Source organism: Leopardus geoffroyi, chromosome A2 (assembly GCF_018350155.1).
Source record: "Leopardus geoffroyi isolate Oge1 chromosome A2, O.geoffroyi_Oge1_pat1.0, whole genome shotgun sequence".
Lineage (NCBI taxonomy): Eukaryota > Metazoa > Chordata > Mammalia > Carnivora > Felidae > Leopardus > Leopardus geoffroyi.
This window is the reverse complement of record NC_059331.1, coordinates 23540710-23567370: the sequence shown is the minus strand read 5'-3', so window position 1 is coordinate 23567370 and position 26661 is coordinate 23540710. Positions and strand designations below refer to the sequence as shown.

The 26661-nt window shown below is 42.3% G+C and overlaps 1 long non-coding RNA gene across 1 annotated transcript; it reads right to left on the bottom strand.

The window, feature by feature from the left end:
• LOC123605759 lies at positions 1 to 26661 on the bottom strand. The gene is made up of 2 exons (XR_006715873.1): positions 26440 to 26661; positions 1 to 992 (listed from the first exon to the last, which is right to left on the bottom strand). It is a non-coding gene; the product is annotated as an uncharacterized LOC123605759 (long non-coding RNA).

The window sequence follows — 26661 nt, the reverse complement described above, 5'->3', positions numbered from 1 at the left end:
TTCGTTTTATAAATGAATGATCAAATTTATTAGCAATGAGTAACTAACCCGTCTACATTTATTTTGTTGATAATACAAATTTACAAGGTTTTAATTGCCAGTTTTAAAACCCCAAAAACCCATACATAAATACATGGGTAATAAAATATCTTCTCACTGTGCCCTTGACTTCTGTAGTTACATGAGGGCTTATGAGGAGGGTCTTGAAGGAGGTTTCACATGTAATCACAAAACTTGCCATAAAAGGATGAAGGGGCAGAAACAGTCTAATTTAAACCTGGTTGGTGGTAACTTCATGTGTTTTAACCAGAATTCTCCTACCTATAACTATTATTAATAAATTTCCTTGTAATGCTTATTAACATAAATAATGATCTCCCTTGATTTCTCTTGTTATCTCATGGAATGCCCTACAGTGTTGCAGCTTGGAGTTTGGTTCCCAGACAGCAGCATGGGTATCACCTGGTAGCTTCTTAGAAATACAGGACGTCAGGCCTCGTCCCAGACTTACTGAGTCTGAATCCGCATCATAACAAGATCTCCAGGTGATTTGTGTACACATCAAAATTTGCTATCTGCTGCATTGAAGTGGTTATATCCTCTCCCATTTCACAGTCAAGGACACTGAGTTTCAGAGAAGTCCAGCCCCACAGCCAAGCTGGATTTGAATCCAGTCTGTTGTAGTCTACTGAGCCGTCAGCCAGATGCTGCAGGTGCACAGTGTCCACACAAGAGTCCAGAAGCGTGGACTTGCAAGGACAGTGATGACAGTCCTGGGCCCCCAAGGTAGTGACTTCACTCGGCACTGGTCCATGGGTTGTATACTCAGCTGCTTGTACCTTCATCCTTTAGACCTGCTGTGGGAGAAGCTTGTGATGTCCAATCTCTGCACAGCGCACCTCAGGGAGACCGAGGGATATCTTAGAGTTGTGACCAAGGGTGGTCTCAGGTAACATTCTCCTTCAATGGCAGAAATGATGGTCGACTTGTTGCTTAAAAAATAACAACAACAAAACAACCTATTTTAGAACAGTGATATGAATCCCAGAAAGTTAGACAATGTGTGGGGCCAAAGTGAAGTGGTAAATTGATCATATTCATTAATAGCAATTTAATAAATATTTATTGAGTGTTTACTATGTGTCAGGCACTATCCTGAATGCTGAGAGTAAAGGAAAGGTACAAAGAGGAAGGAAGTTTAACAAGTAAGATGATTTGTACCTTCCCTGTATCTCTCCACCAGACCCAAAAGGAAGTCAAATCAGTTCTCTGCCTTAATATAGAGCTGATTAATGCAATTGTCAATTAGAGGGGAATTCTTTCCCCTCACTATTTCCCTCTGTTATGAGCTCACTATTTCCTTCTGTTATGGTGGCCTTCACTTAATCTGCTCTCACTCTGAATGTATCTACTTAATCTAAGACAAGAGGTCTCCATTGATGAGACTGAACATTTTTGATGTCAGCCGAGGTCATATTCTAAATATGAAGAGATACTAGAGTACATGGCCCATATTGGGCATCCCCCAAGGAACCCCCAGACTCACTTTGCCTACCTGTTAAGTGGGTAGGTAAATATCCCCTGTAGTGATGCAAAAAGATATGTGACTTGGGTGACCAGAAAATATGTGGATGCTTCAGGAAATAAGCCGGCCTGCATATTCTCCAAGAACTGTAAGAACGTCTGCAAAGCTGCAGTTGCATTGCAGTAATGGAGAGGAGAGCAAACTGACCTGGTGTTGGAAAGGAAGGAAAGATCTAGATCATGAAGTTTACGTGGTCCATCCATGAGCTATTGACAGCTGAACCTCTCCATTCTGAACACTCTGGTAGAATGCTTTTAAAACAGCCCTCTCCTTCTGCACCTTACTGAAATCATTCAGGGTGCCTTCTGAGACTGGGCCTTCTAAATTTATGACCTGTCATCTGAAACTTTCCCCTAAGGGCAAAGTTCCTCTGCAAGGAATGCCCTCATTGAGTGCCATTTTCAAAGAGTTGCATGGAGGCTGGGGGAGGAGAGACTCACTTTTCCAATGGAACCACAAACAATGGGACTTAAATGGGCCAAACCTCATCCAAAGCTCTGAAAACTACCCCTGGAGGCTCTCTGAGGAGTGGGGCAAACAGACAAAGACCCTTCACAATTGCTCTTTGTTTCTAATTTTATTAGAAATTATTTTAGGATTATTGAATGAATAGGCATTTAGGGATTTAATTTCATCTTTCTGGGTGTCCTCTTATTAGATTCCTGGAGCCTAAACCAAACCCAGGCCACCCAATAAACAAAACTTGGATGTCTGGGTCACTACCTGGCTCTGTCCTTCCACAGATTCAAAACATAATTATGGGGCAGCATTAGTTGAGGGATTTGAAAATGGGCAAAGTCCCAATGAGATCCCTGCCCTAAAGGTATCTTGGGTAAGGCAATTGATGACAAATATCGGGTTCAGATGGTGAGAATGGATCGTGTCCCATGGTTCAAACACGGAGATCTGGTCTACTCTTATGTTTGGGGTATTCCTTCTACGTGTACATGGATTTCGTGGAAAAGGTAGATACAAAAAAAAGGTATATCTATGAATATGGTTTAGAATTTCTAACCATACAGAGTGAAGGGATATTTGGTGTGTGTGTGTGTGTGTGTGTGTGTGTGTTTTCTCTAGCACTGACAAGGCAAACATTGTCCCTGTTCTCAAAAGAACTTATACCACATTAGAGAAGTGGCATAACAACAAAAAGTAAAATAACAATGTGAAATGTGGTAATTACTAGGAAATGACTACAGTACTGTTTTCATTGATGTTTCCTTTTTCACAAAAATTGCAACTTCTATGTGTGTGAAACATACATTAAGTCCAAGTCTTCAGAGAAAGAGTAGGGTTAGAGAGCAGAGCATCAGGCTGACAGAAAAGGTGGGGGTTGAGTGAATAATCCAGGAAGACCTCTCTGAGGAGGTAGCAGTTTGGTTGTGATCTGGAGAATCAGTTCTTAGTCATGAAAGGCGTTGGCAGCAGACTTACAGGGAGACAATAGAACATGTGTGAAGGCCTTCAGTGGAACCAAGATCCACATATTTTCCAAGAACTGGAAGAATGTCCACGAAGCTGCAATTGCATTGCAGTAATGGAGAGGAGAGCAAACTGACCTGGTGTTGGAAAGGAAGGAAAGATATAGATCATGAAGTTCACGTGGCCCACCCATGAGCTATTAACATGATCTGCCTTAAGTTTTAATAGCACACTTCTTGTGGCTGTATGGGTAACAGAGCTTGGGGGTTGACAGAGAAGCAAAGGAGCTTTAAAAGTTGTTCAAGTAGTTGAGACCAAAAATGGCCCTGGTCCATCATGATGGAGTTGAACCGAAGCAACTCAGAATTTGCATTGGGTATTAGAGTGCACAGGATTTGTTGATTCTACTGGATACTGGTAAATTTTCAAGGATGCTACCAGGTGTTTAGTTTGAGTTCTTGAGTGGATCAGTAGACCACAATTAACTAAGATTGTGGGAAGACGTGGTTTGGGGGAAAGGCAAAGTGCCAACAGAGGGCCCATTATCCTAGAGTCATGACTATGCAGGCTGCAGAAGAGCCGCCCTGGTCAAGATGTTACTGTTGCTCTGTTTTGGTTCATCAGGAAAAAGCCATTCTGAGTGATTATTGATGTCTGTGGTGAGCACAGGTGGAGTATGGCCCAGTTGGATATTTGTCATCTTTACCTTATCAGATACAGGACACTGTCCAGTTTATAGGGCTCGGTCTGTTGACAAATCTGTGTTGAAGCCCTTCTCTTGCCAGGCACTGTTCTAGACGTTGTCAGGACATATCGAATGACTAGGTAGCAAGAACCAATTACAACGATTTCCTTCAAGTTTTTTTTTCCTTCAAGGTTTAATGCAGGCATCATCGATGGAGCCAAAAAGCATTCTGTTTCTTTGAGAGTGGTTATGTGTACTATTCTTAGATGGTGTGCAGATGCCCGTGGCTGGGAAGACTCCGACTTCCTCTAGAGTCTGGAGTTTTATACACGTGGCAACTCCCAGTTAAATGGGGCAGACATGAAAATTTGCAACAATGGGATACTCTCTCCACAAATCTTTTTCACCACTTTAATACTTGACTAAAAGTAGTCTTGATTTTTGCACTTGGAAGGTCTTAGCTGTGGACTACTAAGGGTAACACTCTTTTGATAGGAATAGGATCTCAATTCCAGAGCTCATTTCAAATATCATTGGGTCCAAGGCCAAGTGCCTTGTGTCATTGGCTGGTCAAACCATACTGAGAACGCCCATTACAAAAAGATCTTTATTGCATTTTATCTCTTTAAAACAGCAACCCTTTTTGGCAGCTGGAGCTGTGTTCTCTGGATGCAGTTAGTCCCTATAAAGGAGGCTCAGGTTTCCGACAGTCAATCAGGACACAGGTGGAGCCGGTCTGTCCTCCCCCCTCCCCCCTGCCCCCCCCCACCCCCAACAGCCTCCTGGCCTAGGCTAAATGGGGATTTAGTGGACCTCCTTGGGATTTGTCAGGAAAAAAAAAAAAATCACATTTCAAGTGGGAAGAAAGTCAATCCAGAATCCAGGAAGGGAGAGGCAGCTTATAATAATAGGCTCTTACCTCTGTACTGGGCTTTACATTTCACAAAATATATACCTGATTCTATTTGGTTCCCTCTCTAAAATATCCTGCAAGTAATATATTAATTTTCTCATTTTACAGATTTGGAGGGCAAGGCTTGCAAAAAGAAAGTGATTTGACCAAAGGTGTAGACTAACAAATGGGACTTCTATTCAGATTTGACTTCAAATCTGACCTTTCAGGGCAAACTTTATGGAAAGTAGAAGAGAACTAGAACTTACTGCATTTTACCTTGTGCCAAACACAGTGAGTACAGTGCTGGGGCAGAGAAAGTTAGTGTTTACAGCTGTATTTGTCTTAGCTGATACTACTCAAGGGGTGGTGTTTAAAACAAACAAACAAACAAATATAAACCAATGACACAAGAATTGAAATTGATACTGGAATTTACATGTGGCCTCTATCATATTTAGTGAAAACGTAGGAATGATTTAGAGCAAGGGTCAGCCCATGGGGGCAAATCTACCTGTTTTTGTAAATTATAGCTGATGGAAACATAGCCTCGCCTATTCATTTGGGTGCATCTAAACCACCTTTGTACTGCCGTGACGGTACTAACTAGCTGCAAAAGAAACCCTCACACCCTAAAATGTTTACTGTGTAGCCTTTACAGAAAAAAAAATTGCCCACCCCTGATTTAGAAGACTTTTTTCATCTTGACTTCTCATCATAAACTCATTCCTTTTTTTAATGTTTATTTATTTTTGAGAGAGAGAGCATGACAGAGAGAGGGACAGAGGATCTGAAGCAGGCTCCACACTGACAACAGAGAGCCCTGTGTGGGGCTCAAACTCACAAACCATGAGATCGTGACCTGGTCTGAAGTTGGACACTCAACCCACCCCCCCCAGGTGCCCTGATGAACTGATTCTTCAAGGCCTTTTCAAATAGGGATTGTAGTGAAGGGTAGATTACAAACTGGCTACAAATATAAATTTAGTATTTAAAGTCCTTGGATAAGATCTCTGGGATATCCTCTGAATGTGAGGTTAGAGGTGTCTGAAGCATGGCATAAATGTCTGAGAATAGTAAAAACAGAGAGTTTATCCACATGGTATCTGTTAGTGTCACCTTCATGGATGGAACAATGGAGCAAAGGAGTTATAGACTGAATGTGTGTGTATCCCTCCTCAAATTCATATGGGGAAATCCTAATCCACAGTGAGGGAGGTGGTAGCTTTGGAAGGTGACTAGGTCAGAAGAACAGAGCTTCATGAATGGGGTCAGTGTCCTTATAAAAGAGACTTCAGAGGGGTGCCTGAGTGGCTCAGTCAGTTGAGTGTCAGACTTCAGCTCAGGTCACGATCCTGTGATTTGTGGGTTCGAGCCCCACGTTGGGCTCTGTGCTGACAGCTCAGAGCCGGGAGCCTGCTTCAGATTCTGTGTCTCTGTTTCTCTCTGCCCCTCCCCTGCATGCGCGCTCTCTCTCTCTCTCTCTCTCTCAAAAATAAATATTAAAAAAATTTTTTAAAAAAAGAGATTCCAGAGAACTCTCTCATCTCTCTGCCATGTGAGGACATGGCAAGAAGACCACCCTTGATGAACCAGGAAGTGGGCTCTCATCAGACACCAAATCTGCCAGCATCTTGATCTTGGATTCCCAGCCTCCAGAATTACGAGAAATGTTCATTGTTTAAGCCACCCGGTCTATGGTATTTTGTTATGGTAGCCCAGACAGACTAAGACTGGAATGTATTATTCAGAGCTGGTTAAGTGTTTAGGAACAACCCTCATCCCTCGGTGTCCTACCTTCCTTTCTCATGTCACAGCCCAATAAAAGGGGGACCCAGGTGCTTCGTGTGTGGCTGTACCATCTTGCAGGGCCTCGGAGACCTCCACTCGATCCTTTGCATGTATCCAGCAGGAGAAAGGGGAGGAAACCTGAGCAACAGGGCAGAAAATTTTAGGGGCCATTCCTAGAAGTAACACACATCCCTTCTGCTGACATTCCGTGGGGAATTAGCCACATGTCCTCACGTGAAATTGGCAAATGCAATTTAGAAGTATGCCAAAGATGAAGGGAACAGAGACACTGGTGAAGAACTAATCAGATTCTGCCTCAATGATCTGTAGGAGTCAAGTTAGGTGTTTTTGGTTTACATGCCCCCTACATGCTAAGGAGTCTGCTTCTTCCTTCTTTCCTCCTTCTCTTCCTCTTTCCCTCCTTCCCTCTCTTCCTTCCTCCCTCCCTCCCTCCCTCCCTTTCTTCCTTCCTCCCTTCTTTCCTTCCTCCCTCCCTTCCACCCTCCTTCCCTTCCTTATTTGTTTATAGTCTTATATGTATAGTCTGGTCCTTGGTCATGATGACTACCAAAAAAAAAAAAAAAAAAAAAAAGTTAAGAACTAATCCCTGTCCTATGCTCTGTGTTCCTAAGTTTACCTACATTGACGGAGGAAAAAATAGAAACAAATAAACGCAAGAATCCTACCCCTACTATAACAACAGTGATGGAGAGCGGAGCTTGGACACCGGGCTTGAAGGCGGAATGGATTGAGAACATTTGGCTTATGCATGTGTGAGTTTAAAGTGGTATTTAATTAAAAAGTTGCAAGCTCATGAAACAAAGGGTTTTGTTTGGCTCTCCCTTATATAATCCCAGTTTCTAGGAAACAATAACTTGTGATTTATAGGTTCCCTTTTCACAAAAGTATGGAAGTTATATGTAGCTCATGTTTAAATGAGAAAAAAAAAAAAATTCCCTGATGGTAACTCATTATCTGTCTGGCTAGCAAAGGACAAAGGACAAATCCTGGAACATCTTTCTTTGCCATTTTATATTTATGACACATCCTGTTGGTAGAACATTATTCTCAAGGCAGGCTCTGGAGTTTATTATTTTTTGTCTTCTCATTTCATGACTGCATCATTTTTTAAAAATGCCAGGCCAGATGGAAGCTTGCTTCCTTTAGGATCAGGGGTGGAAGAGGGACAGTGTGAAACCATGGATAATGAAGCCTGCAGCATGCTACCCACTTTTAAGGGAAGATGGTCTTGTCTCTTTACAACCCATGGGCTTTGCGTGGCCTTATTGGAGTTTATTTTAAGGAATGTTCCAGTTGGGGGTACAGATTGGTGTAGAGGCACTTGGAGCTCCTCTGAGAGTCACTTCTTACCTCTTCATGGACATTGCACCATCTGAAGTTCTTTTTCGTGATGTTGGCCATTGTGTATTGTCTGTCCATCTCCTGCAATGAACCTCTGAAGTCTGTGGGTGGGGGTGGGGGTGGGGCAGGAGCCTTGTATGACTTATCCATTGCTATCTCCCTTGGTGCCTAAAACAGGGCTTGGCCCATTGTGTGCGCTCTTTAATATTAGGGGTGAGGGAGACGGCACGGATGAGTGAGTGAGTACGTAGTGGTAGGGATGGATGACAGGCACTCTATCCCCCCCACACTGTTGTGTCTAGAGGAGTTGAGAAATGCACCCCCAGACTTCGTGCCTCTCCCGGCCTGAGAGCAGTCAGCTACCACTGATCAGGGCCCGTGGATTCGTCTTCATTAATCACTCTGGAAAATTCCCACCAGAATACTAGTGACAAAATTGTGTTCCATTGACTGAAACCCTCACGAGGGAAAGCATCAATAAATTCGTAATTTGTCCCTCAGGGAGAAAGTACAGCGATTGTCTGTTTAGAAGCCTTAGTTACTACAATTTAATCCTAGCCTGAAGACATTTGGTCGCTTTCTTGGAGTGCTGTGGAAGGGGAAATGTTTTCAGAAAAATATTTGTTCTTCCAGATTTCACTAATGAGAATCCCTTCTGAATAGGAACCAAGTCAATAGGATGCCTGAGAAGGAACATTTCACTACCCGCCCAGCGGCCTCTATGGATATGAGTCCACCATGGTCCTGGGAAGGACTCAGATGTGGAATGGAAATCTTTCCTTGTTCCCGTGAATTGGCGGGGCCCTGCTTGTTCTCCCCACGGTCATTCCTAGAGGCAGCGAGATGCAGGTTACCCCTAGAATTGGAATCACAGGCTCAACACAAACCAGCTGTCAGACCTGGGGCAGGATCCTAACCTTTGCTGTCAGTTTTCCCATCTAGAAAATGAGGATAATGGGAGCATGAGTCTCCTACATTGCTGAGGGAATTAGATAAGACAGCGCTCTGTGAAGTGTTTAGCACAACACGCAGCACCTACTAGAAGCTTTGCCCATGCTATTTGCTGTTGCCACGTTTATTATTATTCCGGCTCCATGAGGAATGCCAAGAAAGGCTGAACTTTTAATAGAACGTTATAGAAGAAGTTGAAGCATCACAGTAGGTTGAACTGGAGAAATGAGAGTATCTGTAAGTCGTAGAGTTTGTCTTTTTGATCTTCTGCCCCCCTTTAGACAGGACTTCAGAAAAAACACGATTTTAAGATTCTTCTTCCTGGCAAGTCTGAACACACATGGCCTATTACATCTATTACACCTAATGGCATCGCTGTAAATCCCAGCAATTAGAGTGTCATCATGGTCTAAGGAGGACAATGGATGTGCGGCATGGCAGGTCACGCCCCACATCCAGAGCACACAGCAGACATGACTAATTGATCAGGGCACTCTTTCTGCCAAGCCTAGACTCACTCATGCATTCGAGCACATCACTCCAGAATCTCTCTGGTTAATTAGATAATGACACATATTTCCCTCCTAAATAAAGGAGGCCATACAAAGCACGGGTTCTGGTTCTGGTTGAACCACTAACCAGCTGTATGGCATTTAACTTTGTTTTTCTTCATTATAAAGCTTATGTTTTATTAAAGCTCAAATAAACATTTCCCCATCCTCTTCACGTGTACTTGGGGAGATTGACAGGAGAGAAAAGCCGACGTTTAATGGCAACTTAACCCACATGGAAATGCCCTTTAAGCTCTGGAGAGAATTGGCTCAAAATCCCACCTCATGACTCGTGGTACATCTGTTCCCCTGAGCCCCCCGGGGATGTTTGTGACCATGGGGCAGGGGGGCGGGGCTCTTGTTCTCTATCCACATTTGTCTCAAAACTGCTGCTTCTACTTAACATTGTCTCATGCACACCGTCCCCTGTGGAGTGTGCTGACCTGGCTGAGGGGCCTTTCTAGGCTTTTTTCTAGATTTACCCCTCCCCCCATAGCACCCACCCTCTAGCGGGGATTTGTGAATGTAGTAAGTTTGGGCAGCCCGAGGTGGGTTTGCGTATTGGCCATCCCGGTTCTACAAATCCATTTAACTACTTTACCGCTGAGGTATTTTTTCTTCCCCTCTCCTCCCCTTTTCCTTTTTATCCTTCTTTTTCTTTTTTAAAACTCACCACACTACCTCTCAGAGTTCTCTGACCCCTTCCCATATTCTCGGTGACTTATCTTCTCCCCACGTCTTTCTTGGGCACAACAGCTAAAGTCAGAATCTTTCCATTTGAAATTCAGCTCTACTACAGACCTCCCCTGTGTCTCCAGATCTTGCCTTATTGGTACCCTGTGGTAACTTGGTAGTGACAGCCCCTTCCCTCAGAAGAACTTTAATAAGTCATTAAAGCTATGTCTACATGCATTGGTGTGTGCCGACACGTTGCCTCTTAACATTCTATCCATCCTCCCATTCCTCTTCATTAATAAGGGCCCTGATTTTTAGCTGGCTCATTACCATCTGGTTAAAAAAACAAAAAAACAAAAAAACCCTGCTTCCTCTAGCTTACCTTGTAGCTTATAGGAGCCAAGTAACTAAACTGGGATTTAGAGAGAAGGTTTGTGTGGGATTAATGGGAGGTCTCCAAAAAAGGCAGAGAAGGTCTCCTTCTATTCCTTCCTCTACTCTGCTCTCTGGAATGCTGACAAGATGGCTAGAACTCCAGCAGCCATCTTGTACCATGAAGAGAAGGGCCCATCTTAGGGATAATGACACGGTGTGTCTGATGACCTTGTCAAGCTGCCTAAATGCTCTAACTTCCAATTTCGTATCTATTGAAAATAAAACTTCCACCTTGTTTAAGCTCCTTTTATTCGGGCTTTTACATCAACACACAATTCATTATTTTCAAAACTTGCATCCTCAGGCCTCTCTCACGTTTTACTCCAAAGTACCTATGAGATGCACTCTTCCCTCTATAGACACACACTCATTTTTATTTCTAAGCTTGAATGGGGGAAGCTGTATTCTAACACACAGATGGGTTGAATGGTAGAACAGAGGTACTCTGAGGGACATAAGAATATGGGTGCTACTGACAGTCTTCTGCCCTGAGCTAAACCTCTGACCCAGGTCAAGAAGATTCAAATGGCTTCCGGAAGACAGTGGCAGGCAGGACATTCCAACGCTAATGTCAGCCTTATAAAGAAGACAAATGAATGTGGTACTGAGCAAGGCAACGAACCCCATTATTCCCACGATGGGCTCCTGGGGAAACCGCAGACAGTTTTGTGGTTCGGATGACAGACGTCACCCAAAAGTTGAGGAGTTCATATCCACTGAAGTGCACATTTAAGAATAATCAAAACATAAAACAGATGTCAATATCAAAATACTGAGTGTGTAGTCCCCAAATTAAAGTCAAACGTGAAAAATACGTTGAACTTAAAGCATGCATTCTTTTCTTTCTCAAATATTTCACTGCTTTTCCCGATGGGAAAGGGTTACAAAAATCTAAGAAATGACTGGTTTTGCAGTGGAGTTTTACCACTGCATGTGCCTCCACCTGGAGCCACACAGGACTTTTAGCTGTTGGCTCCTTCACCTCACCTGGAGAAACGTGGGTTATTTAAGGCCTCCTAAGAGCTGTAGTCAGTTGATTTTTTCATTCCTCTGTGGATGAGGGAGACTCAGAAGACTTCTGGATTTGCTAAATCCAGACACAAGGTTTTGTGTGAGAGTCATTGTAAGTTCCTTTGGGTGGTCATATTATTCTCATTTTAAATTCGGTAAACAGTGATCATATATTGATCGTAATGGGAAATACTGCAGTCTCAATGAATGCAAATTCTACCCTTATTTTCCAGCACTGCGTAAACAGCCAAGCCCACCATGCTCTCAACCACGAGTGATTTCCACACCTCTCAGAAAACAAATCATCCTCCTGATTAAAATAACCAGATATGTGCATTTTGAAACTATCAATGAAGAGAAATGAAGAAGAACGTAGGAAATTACCCCAAATCCTACCAAATACAGATAACTACTGTTCATAGAGGGTGAACATTTTCCTCAGACATGTGCTACAGGCCAGTGCTGGCTTATGCTTTTATTCCAGTGCCGATGAGGGCAGGAACTTTCTCTGTCTTGTTTACTGGTGCTCCCCACCATGCCTGGCGGGATATCTGGCACAGAGCAGGTATTCAAAGTACTTATTTTTGAATTTGTAATTTCACATTTACATGCTGCCGCTTCTTTTTTTTTTTTTGCCTCACATGTTGTAGATATCTTTCCAAGTCAAGAAATGCAAATCTACAACATCATTTTTTAAAGGCACATGTTTTATCGGATATTAAATATTAAGTTTTGCTCTTTGTGCCCCACGTGGGCATGTGTGTGTCTGGTTATCTTCTTAAAACATATTCCTGTGAGTAAAGGTATTTAGTCAAAGGTTACACACATTCAAAAGTCTGGCACATATTACCAAACCATCCTCCAGATGATGTGCATGGATTTTCACCCTCACCAAGTTAAAAAATGGTCTCATTGTCCCCCATCCTCCCCTAAACTGGATAGTGGCATGTCTTTGCCTAGCTCATGGCTAAAAATGTTATATCAATGTTAGATCTGATTTGTATTCATGTGATAATTTGTAAGCGCGAACATCTTTTCACGTCCTCATTGCTTCTTAGTAGTTTAAATTTGTTATTTCTTTTCTCTCTCATTCCTGGTTTGAGTATTGAGCGGCCTGTCCCTCTTTTGATCATTGATTAGACTATGCGCTGGTTTATCTGTTTTCCTGGGCTTTCAAAGGATCACTTCTTGCATTTTCTACTATACCAATCCTATTTTATCTTTATGGATCCCTCCCTGTGCTTCCTTAGTTATTTTTGTAGTGTGTTATATATATTTTTTTATTTTTTAATGTTTGTTTATTTTTGAGACAGAGACAGAGTGTGAGTGGGGAAGGGGCAGAGAGAGAAGGGACACAGAATATGAAGCAGCTCCAGGCTCTGAGCTGTCAGCATAGAGCCCGGTGTGGGGCTTGAACCCACATGACCTGAGCCGAAGTCAGACACTCAACTGACTGAGCCACCCAGGCGCCCCCCAGCGTGTTCTACTTTTGAAGAAATGCTCATCTTGCTGTTTCTACAGTTTTGTTCTAATAACGACTGTGTGTGAGGAAGGACCTTTACCTTACTCGTTTTTGCTATTTCCCTCAGAATTTGGGGTGAAATGTTCTCATTTTGTTTTCCATATGTTTTGCATTTGTGGTTTTGATGTTCTCTTTAACGTTAGAGATGTCGTAGAGATTTTTTTTTAATTTTGTTTTTTTTTTTGTTGGACAGGGAGTTTGTTGTTAGCAGTTTTTGTTCTTTCATGTATTTTGCGTTTTGTTACATGTGATTAAAGAGTGCAGCCTGTACTATTTTTTACTTTCTGGAATTTTTAAAAAAGTAATTTGGAACATTTTTATACATGCTGCCTGAGTTTACTAATATGTATTCTTGGTTGTAGGACAGAAAGTAGATATTTATCTAAATGATTACACTATTTAAATCCACTTCTGCCTCTTTTTTTTCATGTTTTATTTATTCTGAGAGAGAGAGAGAGCAGTAGAAGAGGGGCAGAGAGAGACACACACACAGAATCCGAAGCAGGCTCCAGGCTCTGAGCTGTCAGCACAGAGCCCGACGTGGAGCTTGAATTTACGAACTGTGACAACATGACTTGAGCCGAAGTTGGACACTCTATCGACTGAGCCACTCAGGTGCCCCTCCACTTCTGCCTCTTAATTTCATTTCTACTTGACCCCACCAGAGGGGGACTAGAGAGGTGTATGAAGTCATCTTTCCTCTTATTTTCTTGAAGTTTCTGCTTGTATTTCCAGCAATTCTTACTGTGTGTATTTTGATGCATCGGCGGTGACTTCTTTGGCTTCTATAATTTGACGGATGGTCTGTCTCTTCATGACCTCTCTGAATTGAGAAGAATATGCACTGGCTGATTTTCTTATACATCCTTGAGTACAAATGAGGAAACTGAGGACCAGAAAGTTCAAGTAAGTGGTAGGAGTGCAGGGTCGCCCAGCAAACGTATGGACAAGCCAGGTGTTTCTGCCTCAAAGCCCACACAGCCTTAACCTACTGCTATCATCCTTTCCTGGTATCTAATTCTCTGAGACACCTACCTGGTCTCTTTTCATTTCTTGAGTGACTTGCCTATTCTGCATAGATGCTTGTACAATTCTCTTGATCATTTAAGTACAGTAATTTTACTGAACTTTTTTTCTCAACATTGTTTGATATATATCAGTTTTTCCTAGGATCTGTCAGCCATCTCCATGCATACACAGGTCTTCCTCACATGAATATTTGTTTTATTCTAATAAAAACAATCACCTATTATTCATTTTTTGGATATAAAGTATATAATATATTAAATTATTATAATATATATTTAATGTGCAGAATATATATGTGTATGTATATTGCCTTTCCCTGTATAGCTACCATTCTTCCTTTTTAACATCTTTTTAAAAATCTGGCTATTAACATTTCCAGTCTTCTTATTTTTCAGTATATTTATTTATTTTGAGAGAGGGAGAGAATCCTAGCAGGCTCGGCAGCTGTCAGCAGAGAGCCGGACTCGGGGCTGGATCCCATGAACTGTGAGATCATGACCTGGGCCAAAATCAAGAGTCAAAACACTTAACCGGCCGAGCCACCCAGGATCCCCTTCCTTCTAACATTTCATTATTTGCTACATTTCATGTGTTTTCCAAGCCCGTTTCCTGCAGCAGTGATTGTGCTCCTTGCTTTGCATGTGGTTTTATGTCCTATAAAAGCATTACTTTTCCCTTATTTCTTTCCTAAATTTTGCTAAACCCTTATTCATCATATCATTGCATTTTCTTACCACATTTTGGCCATTTATTTCACCCATGTGCTTTAAAAATTATTTGAGAATTCAGAACAATTGTCTTTTTTTTTTTTTTCAGTTGAAATTCTTCTAAAACAAAACCCTTTTCTCTCCCTCTTTCCCCTGTCTGCCTGCCCTCTCTCACTCTTCATGCTGCAGCCCTTTCCTGTAGGGTACTGGGGGTGGGATGCAGCATTTTCTTGTAGGGAACATGCCAGTGTTTCTTTCTTTTTTTTCTTTCATTCTTTTCCTTTTATTCTTGTCCCCCATTCATTAAAAAAAAATTTTTTTTAATGTTTATTTATTTTTCAGAGAGAGAGACAGAGACAGAGTGTGGGCAGGGGAGGGGCAGAGAGAGAGGGAGACAGAATCCAAAGCAGGTTCCAGGCTCTGAGCTGTCAATACAGAGCCTGATGCAAGGCTTGAACTCGTGAACTGTGAGATCATGACCTCAGCCAAAGTCAAACACTTAACCCACCGAGCCACCCAGGTGCCCCTTCCCCATTCAGTTTTTAAAAGTGGGTCGCAACTCTTGTACCACGTGCGATTTGGGTTGGATGTTGTTATTCCTTCAATTTCTCAAGCAAGGCAGCCACTGCAGTTGGTAACTTTGCCTCGGTTTGATTAACCTCCCATTTTGTTCAAATGCCTGCACCAGAAACCACCTCGCTTCTTGATTGGTTTCCATCCCAAGGACTGGGTATCATTCAGATTTCAGTTTTTCCCATCTGTGGTGTGAGCAGGCTCCTGTATGGAGTCAGAGTTTCAGAGAAACGCTGCAGCTAGCCAGCATCTGATTTGGTGTGGTTACAAGCATTTTCCTCCTTTTAATATGACTCTTTTGCTGCCAGGCATTGGTTAAAACACTTGCTGTTGCAACATTGTTACTTACTTGGCTTCTGCCGTGCCAGGCTAGAGAGACGTTTACTGAGTTTACCTACTCCTCCAACTCCGCCCCTGTGACCTCAGCATATTGTTTATGGGCTGAAGAAAGGTGACCCTAGAGGGCACATTGAGGAGTTTACTCTCACGGGGTCTTCCACTGTCCCCAGTACCAAGCCTTCTCTACTTTGAGACATTGGTGGATATTTTCTGAGATTCCTTGGCTTGTTTTCAACCAAATCTGTTCATTCCTTCCAGAAGGAAACAGTATGATTTCCAGAATCTTCTTGGCATGTGGTGCCAATAGTTTCATACCTAAGTGATATTTCTGGATATTTAAACTGTCACATTGGGACCATTTCTACTATTAGTGTCAATAATAATGTCTTTGTTACATTTATTTCTTTTGATTAATCTTTGTTCCACTTGGAAAGTGAAGTTGCATCATTTCTAGGCTTCCTGTACCTTTGCACCCACGTTTTCTAGAATTTTCCTCCCCTCCTGTGTAACATTGAACTACTTCAGGTTTTCAGCATGTTTGTTTTTATCTGCCTTGTATTTTAATCACGTGTATATTTGACCGGTGTTGCTCAAACTGTCGATGGTTGAGGACAAGTTGTTTCTTAGTTATAAAACACTGAGGACCCTTACCTTTGTAAAATACAGTAAGTATTGCATTTGTAGAAATGAATGAAGAATAAGACATAAAATGAAAACTTGAATTTTTGCTATTATTCAACAACTATCACATTATTTGCTATACAACTTTATTTTTTTCAAGTTTATTGTTTTTGAGAGGGGGGGGGGGAGAGAGAGAGGGAGAGAGCATGAGCAGGGGAGGGGCAGAGACAAAGGGAGAGAGAGAATCCCAAACAGGCTCCACACTATCAACCCAGAGCCCAATGTGGGGCTTGATCCCGTGAACTGTGAGATCATGACCTGAGCTGAAATCAAGAGTCAGACACCCAACAAACTGAGCCCCCCAAGCACCCTTGGGCACAACTTTCTAAATGCTTCCTCTCATTTTTTTCTTTCTTATTCATCATGGAGGGTCACAAACAACCCATAGGCCAAGCACAGTCCATGGAGCCCCACTCTGAGTAGCTTCACTGCAAGCCGTTCAAGAGCAGGGTCAAGGTGTTGTTAATCCGTGTGTCCCCCTTAGTGCCCACTGAGCTCTATGCCCCTAAAATAGCTTCTACTGAAAAAAACTGTTGACTGTGTAAGTAAGACAATAATACAAGTAGCAAGTGCCTCTTGAGGTCAAAACTCTTAAGTTTATTCATGACCCGCACAACTTCCTTTTGCATTGGAAAGATGCAGGTGCTATTGCTTGGATTTATGGCCGAGGCCCAGAGAAGAATGGGTCTACACACAGGATGCCCTTTTATCCATGCTGTTTTATTTGACCCACGGCGTTTTCCCTCATATGCTGTTTCATATCTCTGCAGGGAGTACAGAGCATGGTGTGAAAGACGAGGCAGGATATTAACCGGACCAGGGCCTGGGCCAGGTGTGAGCATTCTGTCTTCTGTCCGTCACTTTATTTATCATCCTTCTCTTGAGGACTTTGTGAGGAGCCTCCGATTCCCAGTCACACAAATAGACTCTGTGCTTGAAGAGCGTGTTGTGATGAAACACTTATCGGGAGTATTACCGTCCCTGAACTAAGAAATAATGATCAAGCCGATGTGTTCTGGGGTATTTCTCCCCGGGGCACTGGTTTACTAACTTGGGGAGAGGGCTGAAAAACTAGCCCCAGTCAGGGTAGCAGCTGAGCCACAAGACAAACATCCTGGGTGGGGAAATCACAATGAATGCCATAAACAGGAGCGTCAGTCAGAGCCCAGCTCTGGTACCAAATGCCCGATGGGTCAACAAGGGCCTGCCCTTGACTGATGGGGAAGAAAAACAGAGAGAGAGGTCTTGATAAGGTAAGGCAGCATGTGTAAAGACCACAGCAGGCTTACATTTAAGGAGCTGGGGTGATTCAGAGGAGAGAGGACTTTCAGGGGTGAAGGGCCACTTCCCAGAGTCTTGACCTACACTGTCAGCCTCAACTGTAGGTGTGCACTCTAAGTATTTTGTCTGCGGTCCTCTCTTGACTAGTTAGATCCCTCCTTTGTCATGCCAGGTGGCAGTCTCGTTTCGCATGTATTTTTCTCATATTTCTCATGATTACATTTATGGTTTCCTCATCTGTGAGGTTGCTAAGTTTTGGTCAAAGTTGTTGCTACTGTATGTGTAATGCATGGAAGCGTGTCTGGCAAAGAGTAGGCATTCAATCAACAGTTCGCCCTTGCTTCCAGATTTCTGGACCGCACTATCTGGAGAAAGGCTGTCCATTGTGATCACTGCAGAGCTTCATGTTGAGTTCCTATTAACACAGAGATGAGAAGGTACAACCCCAAAAGGGCAGAAGGGTGATTGAGTCTAAGGATAGTAAGTGACCAAATTATCCAGAATCAGTACAGAAGAGCTGATTTGTTGGTAATTTCAAAGCATTGTTATGGTTTTCTTTCCTTTGAGACAGGAAAGGGACTTTATTTCGTAAGAAGCTTCATATGAATCTTTCCAAAACTCTATCACCTGACATATGGTTTGATAAAAATCTGTTGGTTTAATGAGTGACCCTGAAGAAGCCATTCTCATGTCAACATTTCCTCCAGGGAGATATTGGGTCTATTGCATTCAGTGAGTTTGGCTAGTTTAGAATGATTTGGTGAACTGACATGAGGCTTAGGGAGAAAGGCAACCAACTTGGAGTCTTGAAAAAACAGCCAGATGGGGGTATCATCAGGGTTGCTTGGGCTGTATTTTGAGGGAGCTTTCAACACTAGGTTTCATTTTGTAGCTGGACATGAGAGTTACCACTGTCTAGACTAGTGGTTTTCAACTGAGGACACTTTTTGCACCCCAGGGAACATTTAGTGCTGTCTGGAGACATCCTTGATTGTCACCACCGGGAGGAGGAGGGTGATGCTACTGGCATCTAGTGGGTAAAAGCTGGGGATGCTGCCAAACATCCTACAATGCACCAGACGCCCCCGTGACAGAGCTCCATCAGGTAGTTTAAGAAAACCTACTCTGCACAGATCTACAATATAAAAGGCAACTCTAGGGACGTTATTCCTAAAGGCTTTTCTCTGAAAGAGAACTTGACAATTATCAGCTCAAAGACCCTTTGTACTCAATTCTAGCCTTTAGTGACTGCTGGATCTTTGAACTACGTCTCTGTATCTGTGCTATCTGACTTGCAGGCCCTGGATCATAAGCTCCCTCTCCTCGTACAAAGCAGGTGTAGGCCAAGTTCTTTAAGTCCCCTGCCCTAAGGCTACTAACTGTTTAGCTGTTGCCAAGCCTTGCTGGCAAGCCTAGGTCTTTACAACACAAAGCACTTGAGATTGGTGCAATCAGAAGGGGGCCATAATCTGATTGGTCGCTGGGGGTGGGGGGGGGCGGGGGGGGTGGATGTAAGGCAGACAGTGTGGGAGGGCTCTAGGTTCAAGGTGTAAGCTGACAGTGCTCAGCTACTCTCCTCACCCTCTTTGCTGCCTTTTGACATGCTCTTACCACCCAGGGATTCTATCACACTAGCTCCAGGCTACTGAGGCTTTGCTCTTGCCAACTTGCAGAGAGTTCTTGGCCTAGCAGACCAGTTGGATGAGGGCCCCTGGAGCTAGAAGGTGACTTTCATAAGGTGGCTTAGTGCTCTCCACCACCACCTCTGGGATGTGTGCTTTAATTCTGCTCTGACTAAACCACTTCACATATGGCTAACAAAAGAAGGCTTTTGTTAACATTCACTTGTGGCCACTCTGAGCAATGACAGAGATGTCACCAAGACTTTTTTTCAACAGGTTGGCTTGTGTGTTAGCTGCCTACAACTTGGAGGATGCGAGGTCATCCCCAGGACGTGTAGACTCTTTTGTTTACACCCTGGATCTGTGAGAGGTGCAGAACCTTCTAGCAGTCCAGTTCGGCAAACACTAATGGGGCTTCTGCCACGTGGCCAGCATTCACAGATCCAGGCCAGGGCAGAGGAAAGCATGGCCAAATGCAGAATGCACAGGAGGGGAGCTCAGCTCAGCGTGGGGCAGCAAGGAAGGGGTGGAAAAGAGTTCCTGGCAAAGGATCTGAGTGGGAGGCTCAAGGGATGAGAGCAGGGAAGACTCCCCTGGTCATGAAGCGCAGAAACCATTCAGATGAGGAGGCATTTTGCCATTGACGGTAAAGAGTGAACACCCCCATTTGCTCTGTTCTTCCTTTTAGCTTCTTGCATGCTTGTCCTTCCTTCCCTCCCTCCCTCTCTTTTGCTTCACCTTCTCATCTGCTTTCCTTTGGCTACCACTACTTGGAATTACAAGATGCCTGCCCCAGCCAAGCCCCATGCCTCCACTTTCCCAATCCTCAGTAAAGCAAGCACTGTGGACTTAAATTGTCGAGCTTACAGCACCCACAAACTATCAAACTCAATGTAGTGAAGTAACTATAAACGAAACAGGACAGCTACTCCATTCGGGACTTTATAATCAAGTAGTGGAGAAATACACATACGTTACAATTATTACCAACATTATAGCACAAGATACCTATTGTGGACCAGGCCTAGAGGAGACATTTTATGGCCATTATTTGAAATTGTGACACCACTCTTTAAGACGGGCCTGTTTTTATTTTAACAATGAGTTATTGAGGCTGAGACATTAGGGGTAGGAAAGAACTTGTGAGACGCTAGCCCGCAACAATCTGGAATACAATATTTGGTAACAGAAGTCTTTTTTTAAGATAAAAATTTAATATATTTTTCTGAAGCTTTGAGGGATACTGTCATAAGGTAAGAGAAAATTTTGGTAATAGTTTGATAAAAATTTTGATAGGATATAATTACAAGCCCATAAATCACATATTTTGCATGTAAACATTTGGTATATCTCACCGATCTCATTGCTTAAAAAACTATATTGTAGTTCATGAGGGAAAAGAGACAAGAGATAAGGAAGAGTCATAAAGTTAAAGATCCAAAGATTGCAGGAGCTGTGGCAGATGGATGAATTTCTTCCTGTGGAATTTTCCAATATAACCATTGGGTCCCATAGGCAGTGTTTGCCCTTGAAATTGGACTTGGAGGAGGTGGAAACATCTTGTATAGTGTCTATCGGCTGTTCCTATTGTTATGAATTACCCCATTTATTAATTATTATTAACTGTGATTTGGTGAATGTTACATAACTTTCTGAACCTTGTCCCCTTATTTAAAAGAAATATAGTTTAAAATAATGACAACTTTTTTTTAATTTTGAGAGAGGAGTGAGAGAGTGTGTGAGCTGGGGAGAGGGACAGAGGGAGAGAGAGAGAATCTCAAGCAGGCTCCACACTCAGCATGGAGCCCAATGTGGGGCTCAATCCCAGGATCCTGGGATCATGACCTGAGATGAAGTCAAAAGTCAGATGCTCAACCGACTGAACCACCCAATGATGACCTTTTGATTCGTTGTAAAGATTTGCTGTAAATAGACATACAAATGCTTAGCACAGTGCCTGCCATGGAGTAAGTTCTCAAAAAGTATACGTATTATTACTGAAGTTTGCCTGTTTATGGCTTGCCCAAGCCAAGAGAATCCATGCAGTGGATTCTTTTTTTTTTCCAGGAAGGTAAAAGTCATAAAATTCCAAGTTACACTTAAGTATGGATTTGAGACCCCAGTCGTTAATATTGATGTCTTGATGTCTACATCCCTCCTTCTTACACTTGCCCTTCATGTCCCTCCCACTCCCATAGCTTTGCTGTGTTTTCTGAATGTTAGGTTATAAAAGCATTTTGTTGCTGTTGTTCTTTTTGGTGATATGGAACCCCCCCTTTTTTTTCCAAATAAAGTTGCAAGCAGGGGGCTCATGTATAAAATAGACTAATGCAGATCTGCTGTCTTTGAAATGGGGTGAGTGTCTGCTACTGTTTCCTCCTCATTTTGATATATTTCTTTCTCCATTCTGGGAAACCTGGAGGTGTTTCCAAAGGAACCTTAGGATTTCACTGAATGTACCTTAAGAACCACTCATCAGTAGAAACTATGCTTTGAAAAGATCATCTTGATCTGAAGTGCTAATGTTAATAAAATGAAATATTTGACATAGGACAAAAAGAACCACTCAGCTCTATGAATGAGATACTAGTATTAGTTCTGAGATTCCCTGTAGAAATAGTCCTGGCTTAGCTGGGAGTGGGGGAAGGGAGTGAGAAAGGATGGATTTCCCTATGGTCCTCCCACTACCCATACAACATGCATGAGATAAATTTCCCTGGCCAGTATCTGGCTGTTTAGGACTCCAAACATCTATGTGGAACCGGAGCATGTAATTGAGTCACCACATATCTCCAAATATTTTGATATTTTGGTAATTTGCCATCTCCCCAATTGTCTAGCCATCCAACCCGCCTTTCCAACTACACAGCACAGTTTCCATCACCATGCCCTTGTGCTGAAGGTTTCCTCCTCCTGGAATAATACCCATCCTTCCATTTCGGGCTCTCTGACTCACCCCTCCTCCAATGCCTTCTCCATGAGCTCCTCCCCAATTTCTGGGGCCAGATTTTGTGTCTTTTGTGTGTTTGTTCATTTCTGCCTCCCCCACATTCTTCTATCTCCCTCACATTCCTATCTTGCCTGGGGCAGTGTCTTGCACAGAACACACAGGGAAATGCTCACTGAATTAAACTGAGTAAATGCTGTGTTGATCAAATCTTGGGTCAGCCGCCTGCGTTTTTCATCTGGCATTGCTTAATTAGCTTTTGCTACAAAGTCAAACCAGGGAAGGACCATTCCCAAAGAAAAGCCAAAGCTTTTCTTTCCTAATTCTTCCCTTTGGGTGTCCAATGGAGACTGGGCAAGATATAATCATCCAGTTTCCTTCTTCAACAGCCCAGTTTTATTCAGCTTGATCCTAAACTTCAGCTAGAGGCTGTAAAATTCCTTTTTGAGTGAGACCATTTTCATCTTGGTTCTCAGTGATTATAATGAACTATTGACCATCTGTTTGTTCCTAAAAAGTTAAGCTAGCTAGTTTGGGTGATCTTATCTATTCACGATATGGCAGGTCTTCTTAAGCCTGGTATTTCCTGTGCAAATGCTTTATTTTGGATATTTCAGCACCTCTTGCCTGCGTGATTGCAGAACTGAGGGAGAACTGTTGTTTCAATCAAGGACAATGCTCAACAAAACTATTTCAGTGGGATAAATTATATATACAAACAATTTGTTGAGACATATATTGCATACAATGCTGAGTATTAAGACAAACGCAAAAATAAATACCATATTCTAATGAGGGAGACACAACCCCTGTCCTCAAGTAGCTAATCAAATACAAGGCAAGAAATGCTGGCACGCGATTAACTAGAAACATCCCTTTGTTGTTTATATGCAGTTTTGTGTTAGGAATTTATGGCATCTTACAAAAAAAAAAAACATACGATGCCGGGGGGGAGGGGGGGGAACATGAATAAGACAAAAACATGAATAAGAAAGATCAGGGAAATAGAAAACAAAGTCAACTAGAGCCCAAATCGAGGCCCGCTCATGAAATATACCCCTTGGAAACTACAGGAAAGCAAGGCCATCTCTGTGGCCCACAGAAGGTATACCCAGTGAATGGCATCTAGTAGACAGACAAGTAAACACGAGATGAGAAAGGCACATTTTCCACAACAAAACCACATTTGGAGAATCCAAAATTTGAGGCCACCTTCTCTAGACCAGACTTTACCCAAAAATTGGAAGCTGAAGACCCTGCTGCCATATCTTTCCACCTGGGGTGATTGTGTTTTGTTTGAAGAAAGGAGATGGGGAATATGTATTACAGTCTTATTGTACTACTCTAGTGGCTATGAACTTTCTAAAACATTTCTCTTGAATTACATCGTTGTTACATTTTATTTTGGAAGATAGGGCTTTTCCCCCCTTGTTTATAATTTTCATCTTTCCAACCGAAGGCACATAGAGAGCAGGAAACAGATATTGTATGTCTTTGTAAGTTTCTTTGTTTCTTGAGCATAGAGTACAATACCTTGGGTGTAGTGGGCCCTTAATGACATTTGAAATTTTTATTTTATTGGACATCAACAAGTGCTAACTCAGTTTGAGATAGGACTCTACTGTACAAACACAGATGATTTGTGACAAAGTTTCATTTACATATTAACAGCAGTGGAGTGTAGAAAGCCAGAGTGGTGGGGCTCCTGAATGGCTCAATTGATTAAGCATCCGACTTCGGCTCAGGTCATGATCTCGTGGTCCGTGAGTTTGAGCCCCGCGTCGGGCTCTGTACTGACAGCTCAGAGCCTGGAGCCTGTTTCGGATTCTGTGTCTCCCTCTCTTTCTGCCCCTCCCCCACTCACGCTCTGTCTTTCTCTCTCAAATATTAAAAAACACTTAAAAATTTAAAAAAAAAGAAAGAAAGCCAAGGTGTAGCAAAGCTATGTCACTGTGCATGTGTGTCTGCCTTACCATTCCGTCAACCAAAGTTCATTCTTCAGCAACATGATTCAGACTTTTGTGATACCAAATTTGGAGTAGGAATAGAGGAAATTAAGACACGAGCATCAGGAGGAAAGAGGGTCTGATGTAAAAGGCAAGGACTAAGGGCTCTGGGACATTGGATGCAGCTTTTGATGGAGAATATTGATGGGAAGAGAAAGAAACTTTCAAGTATCCATGGGGCAAAAATGAACAGAAGAAATAGGATGATTTTTAAAGAAATATCATGAATGATAAATTATGTCTTTAAAAAATGTTCTTTAAGAGAGACAAGTCAAATTAGATATACATTTTAAACATTGTCATTAATTTTGGCTCCTGTAGCATGTTTATTTGAACATGCTAGACTAGGATTTGAATCAGACTAGGATTTGCATCTCATGTGGGAACCAGCTAAGTTACAAAAAAGTGATATATTTTTACTTCAATACAGGTACTCTTGGTTATATCAGTCATAATGAGAGAATCAGGAAATCATGTGGCCAGGAAGGAGTGGAACAGAGCAAAACTCTTTATGCACTACCCCAGTTTCTTTGAAAGACTAACTTGAAAGCCTAAAAGTAGTAAGTTTCATTAGTCAGTTAATTCAAAGAGCAATGAGAGAGTATTTTCATCTAGTAAATGAGCAAATGTTTTGAGAAGTATCCGTATGTATGAAACGAATTCTGTTATGAGTTTTTAATCCCCAAACCCCAAACATTAAAAACCCATACATAACTGGTGAGATTATAAATTGAATCAAGGGCACCTGGGTGGCTCAGTTGGTTGAGCGCCCAGCTCTTGATTTTGGCTCAGGTCATGATCCCAGGTTATGGGATAGAACCTTGCATTGGCCTCCAGGCTGAGTATGGAGCCTGCTTGGGATTCTTTGTCTCTCCCTCTGCTCCTCGCCCCTGCTTGCATTTTTTCTCTCTCCTTCTGTCTCTAAATTAAAAAAAAAAAAAAAAAAAAAGTGTGCTGTTTAATTTCAGCAAATTTGTGAGTTTTCCAGTTTTTCTGTTACTGATATCTAACTTCTCCCTCTGCCCCTCTCCCCTGATCACATGTGTGCTCTCTATCTCTCTCAAATAATAAATAAATAAAATCAGAGCTTCTGGAAAATAATATGGCAATGTATATCAAGAGCTTTAAAAGTATTTGTACCTTTTGGTGGAATAATTATTCTAAAGCAGTAATAAAAAATGGAGTCAGAATATAGAATATTATATACTCATTAACATAGGTTTTAATGAATATATGAAGAAAGTAAATATCCATATATATAAAATGACTACACTTTAAAAACGTGCATACTAATACACCCACATGACAAAAGGCTATGAGTAAATGCTCCAAATATCAGATTTTGGGATTATGGGTGAGTGGTTTTTTTGTTGTGGTTTTCCTGTTTTTTTTTTTTTTTCTTTTAAAAATAAAATCTATATGGATGGGTATGGCTTTAATAATGTGACAAAAATAAACATTTTGGGAAAAAACTAGTTCATCACCTAGGCCAATCTCATTCATTTTGCCTAACAAAGGATTCTATTAAAATTTCAACCAAAAAAAAAGTTAACATGCAGACCTATCAAATAGATTTGTCACTGTCTCTTCAAAGAAGGAAATTCTGTTTCAAATTCATCCTTAGCCCAAAGCAGCTAATTTGATTTTATCAGTCATCAGCAAAGCCCTTACAGTAAATAATTTATGCATTTTTGTAGCTCCATCCCTACAGGGCAAGGTTCAGAATTTAATGGAAACCATCACACCGTTAGACTGCTACAGCTCATCTAAGAGCCTGAAGCCTGAAGTATTGAGCGGTCACCTAGAGCATGTTCATTTGATCTGACAGCATTAGAGAGGAATGCAGCAGCGGAAACAAGGCAGGGGAATCCTACTGTGCACACGTCTGCCCTGGGACAGAAGAGTTGGAGAAGAGACGCACGGATGCCAGTGGCAAAAGCAGGTGCAAAGATGATTCTCCAGCAGATGCCCGTGGATGGGACATTTTCATAAAATGCTGAGTAACTGTCAGCCCCAAAGTACCTCTCCTGCAAGACCTGCCCAGCTCAGCCCCCTTCTCCTGGGCATCTGCTGTTGCAACGGCCCCTCCTATATCTGTTTCTCATTAACAGTCCCTCATCTCTGGCCTATCTGAAATCATGCCTGAGGGGTCCCGGGGTGGCTCAGTCGGTTGAGCGTCTGACTTAGGCTCAGGTCATGATCTCGCGGTTTGTGAATTCGGGCCCCACGTCGGGCTCTGTGCTGACAGCTCGGAGCCTGCAGCCTGCTTCGAATTCTGTGTCTCCCCCTCTCTCTCTGCCCCTCCTTGCTCATACTCTGCCTCTCTCTGTCTCTCAAAAATAAATAAATGTTAAAACAAATTTAAATCATACCTGTGCTAGTCTTCTGTGGCTTTTCACTTCGCTTTCTTTCTGTTGCTTGGCGTGAGAACTGAATTTACTTTGTTCATCGTTAAAGGCCTTTTCATCACTAGATTTCGTGGGAAGTTCTGACACTTGTTTATTCCCCTGACAAGTCAGTTTTGAGGATGAATCGGACGTGGCTTGTCAGACACTTTGAAAACAAATCTCCTGGCAGCGAGGGAGTTGCTACGA